We start from the raw sequence: 4,399 nt of genomic DNA, 5'->3' as shown, positions 1-4,399 counted from the left end.
AAAAAACAAAACAAAAACAATCCCGTTTTTTTCAACAAGTGTCGCTTGTTGTTTAAAAAGTGTTCACTAACTAGTATCATATTTCATTTAATAAAGATCATTTTAAGCAGAGCTATTATTTTAAAATCCAAAAATAGTATTTCAATACATACATGATGCTTTATTTGTGGTTAAATCTGAATGTGAAACTATATGTAATATTTACAATGTGTTGTTCTTCTTACCATTTATCACTTTCAGCAGTGTACAAATCGTGTTACATTGTACCTGCTATAGTTATATACCAGGATCTATTATTAAATAAACCACTTACACATTAACAATGAAGTGCCATTATTTGACTACAGGATTAATGGACAGGGTGGCGCTTTAGAAATATTAGCAGCAATTTCAAATTAATTTGACCTCATCCAGTCTTATCAATTAATACAGTGAGATATGAATTTCACTTTTATCATCTGAACTGGCTAAACTGCACAGGAATTGATCCTAGCCTTGGTCACAAAAGCGGAGTCTTTCCGTAGTTTTCTATTTTTGGGTTAGCCATCCTGACATTAGACACCTTTACAGGCACTAGTCAGATATCCTCATAAATGTTGCATTGATAGAATGGATGGCTTATTATCTGAATCTCTCATAAGAATTAATGTCCCTTGAACATAATAGTAATAAAATTGCAGTAGCATTAACTAGAACAGGAAAAACGTTGTCTTTCTCACAATAAACAGGGTCACCTTCAGCCATTTTTGACGTGCCATATGGTGTTTTAATTTTTTAATTAATCAAAGTCATGATAATAATCTCATGACATGATTTTATTTGATCTAGATCTGTGAAAATGTCTCGTATCAACTATCAAGTATCACGGAAGGCTTTGCAAACCAGAAGGTAACTGCCATTATCTCAGTGCTGCAAGGGCTTCTGGAAGGACATTGGCTGTAAATAACCACATCCAGTAAGTGATTACTTCCCTTTATACCAAATGGGAGATAGTAAATAAGATTGGTGTTTTGTGACATCTCAGAGAATCAGGAAATGTCCATATCCTCAGGCACAGGCCTGGGTCACAACTGTGGGTCTTCAATATACATGATGGGCTAAATCATAAATGAGATTCTTTGAAAAGAACATTTGCTAATTATTCCGTCATGACCTGTTCGTGCTTATAGCCTGAACTCACAGCACCACCTTTAATTGGGATTCATCTTAGATGATTTGTCATTCCTTACATCGTGAATGTATTCTAATGCCAGCAGTCTGTCTGTCTCCTCCAGGTGCAATATTTAAAGCAATATACTGTATGCTGTATGCTTGTTAGATTTCGGTTAAAATCCTTATGATTTTAAAAGGGAACTATAATATATGTCAGATTTCACCGCATGGCCTTACTATAGAATAAGATTGTCAGACTGCCATCATATCACACCATTATATCATATAATTTCATCTTTCATGTTTTTTTTTTAAACATTTTATGTTATCTATGCATATACTCAGATTTGAAGGCCTGTGCTTAAAATGCATATAGATTATAGATGCAAAACCTAGATTTACAGTGTAGTTTGTCAATACCGGTTATAAATGGCACTGAATCAAGGTAGGGCCTATTACGTGATAAACTGCATGTACCGTTTAATTAAAAACAACATTTACTACCTCAGCATTCATGCCTCAACTGAAGCGTCAGAGCTTTGACCATGAGGCTTCAATACAAGGTCCTTAAAGGGGTCATATGATGTGATTTCAAGTTTTCCTTTCTCTTTGGAGTGTTACAAGCTGATTGTGCATAGATAAGATCCCTGAAGTTGCAAAGACTAAAGTCTCAAAACCAAAGAGATATTCTTTATCAAAGTTAAGACTCTGCCACGCCCCCCTAAAACGGCTCGTTCTAACACGCCCCCATATATCTACCTCACTATGTGGAAATATTTGCATAATGCGCCCAAATGTTCACGCAAAGAAAGAAGGCGTGGTTTCAGGAACTGCAGTTAGTGTTGAAGCAGCCATGTCAGGGAGAAGCTGTGTGTTTCTAGGCGAAAGCAAAAGCACTTTATTTGGCCTTCTGAAAGTAGATCTTTAAGATTACTTACAACAGAACAGCAATGCATTTTATGGACGACCGTTTCGTGAACCTAGGAGAGGAGGTCATTCTGACTTTGCTATGACAATCTGGTATTTGCTATTGACTGTTCAAATGTTGAGTTTTGCGCATCGTGTGTGAGAGAGAGAGAGAGAGAGAGAGAGACAGCGTCACATCACAGTAGAGTCAGCTGTCTTAACTGCGGCTTGTGTACTGCATCATAACTGTGTCTGTTCCCGTTTCGGGCTTGAACTGATGGTAAAACCAATGACATTATTTAATGTCTTTACATTTATTTTGAAAGATGAAGCTCGCGATTATGGTAAGGGGCGTTACATTTCCGATGAGTGCTTGCGGTGTTCGGCCAATCACAATGCACTGGGTCAGCTGGCCAATCAGAGCAGACTGCGCTTGTCGGAAGGAGGGACTTTGTAGAAAACGAAGCGTTTGAGAGAGGCGGGGCATAGAGGACCTACAATAATGTACAGTATTTGAAAAATAATGTGTTTTTTGAACATTAAAGCATGTCAACATATTCTGTTACACCAAATACACAAAATAATGATCTTTAAAAAAAGCATCATATGACCCCTTTAACTTAAAGCAAATGCCACCTTCTATCTTGTAAACACTATTAATTACTACACTACTAGTATCCACTAAATAGCATGGTAATTAGTGCTGGGCGATATGACCAAAAATTGATATCACGGTATTTTTCAAAATTATACCGGTTTCACGGTAGACGGTATTTTTTATTCATGCATGACCGGGTGTTAACCATATTTTCTACTGATTGAGAGAGGAAATACTGCAGTATATTGACTTAGAATGAGTGAATATTGTCAAAAAATACTATACTAAATAGTGACTAAACACGACCCCTTTTAATACATGTTAACCAGGAGTCACTCTCATTTATAATCGCGGCACCGTCTGATAAAATCAACATGCATCTACACTAAAGAGCGGCTATGCGGTTGGTTTAGCTATATTACTTTTTTGTCTCATGCAGCACACTGCCTGCGTCTGAGTAACAAACTAAAAAAAACAACAAACATAAAAAGTGCATGTGATATTAACAGACGAACTTTGCTCATATTTCATTCCAAACAATCAGTAAGCGACAAGTGCTAGCAAACTCTGTTTTGTACTCATTTATTGACGAGTCGGCTGCGGTGCGGCCAACTGAATGCGCTGCTTCTCTGCCGCTCACTGCACAGAACATACGCCGTGAGAGGTGACACTCCTCTGGGAAAGTCAGACATCGCGTTCGCGGGACAGCACTGGCGAAATCTTCCAACTGAACCATAACTAAGGTTTATCCAAAAAAGTCGCTAGGTTTGTCAGTATGAATATTCTATGGAAAAAAGTCGCTAAAAGGGTCTGAATGTTGCTAAATCTAGTGCTAAAGTCGCACTCGTGTGTGAGACGTGGGAGCTGATGGCAGGGGGCGGTGGATATTTGTGGCGGTCAATGTGGATATTGTGGATGAGATCACGTTCTATTAGTTCTACATCTTCAGTTTCGGAACTTTCACGCTTAGTAACACATTCAGCTGTTCCCTCACCACAGTGCAACAGTGAAAAGGGACCCCTTTCAAACAGTGTCGCGTTCCGAACGTTGTTTAAGCGACATACACCAGTATTACGGTATTTTAAAAATTCATATCATAACAAAAATAAACACCGTTATTCGGTATGAACCGGTATACCGCCCAGCACTAATGGTAATGCAGGACTAGTGAATGCCAAAAAGTCTAGCTATGAAATATGACCAGGCGGTAATTTGCAATGATATGACGGCGGTCTGACATAATCTTATTGTGTGGTAGGGCCATGCAGCGAAATCTGATTAGAGACAGATGTAGACAGAGCCTGTTCTAGTGAGAATAGGGAGAGAAAGGAGGGGCTGAAAACAGAATGGGACACAAAGTCTCATGGAGGATAATTAATGTGACATTTCCCTGACATTTAACCAGAGGTGCAGTGAAGGAGCCTCAAGATAGAGGGAGGGAGAGATGGAAGAGGAAAAAGCCAAAAAGAAGCCTGACTCTTCGTTCGGTTCTTATTTGAATACAAGTAGGATATGTACGTGTACCAAAACAATGGTCCACTTCGGCCACTCAAACACCCTCTAACACTAACTCTGTCCTTTAGTGACTTATAGTCCTTCCTTTTAAAGTGATAGAGTCATCTCTCTGTTGCCTGGTAACAGGAAGGACAGTCTTACACCGAACTGTCCCTCCCAATCCCATGTGACTATATATCAGCACAGCACAGGTACACAATTATGGAATTAGAGCAAGTAAAATAGACA

The sequence above is a fragment of the Sinocyclocheilus grahami genome, unplaced genomic scaffold, assembly GCF_001515645.1.
Source record: "Sinocyclocheilus grahami isolate Dianchi unplaced genomic scaffold, SAMN03320097.WGS_v1.1 scaffold4481.1, whole genome shotgun sequence".
Lineage (NCBI taxonomy): Eukaryota > Metazoa > Chordata > Actinopteri > Cypriniformes > Cyprinidae > Sinocyclocheilus > Sinocyclocheilus grahami.
This window is presented reverse-complemented; position numbering follows the sequence as displayed.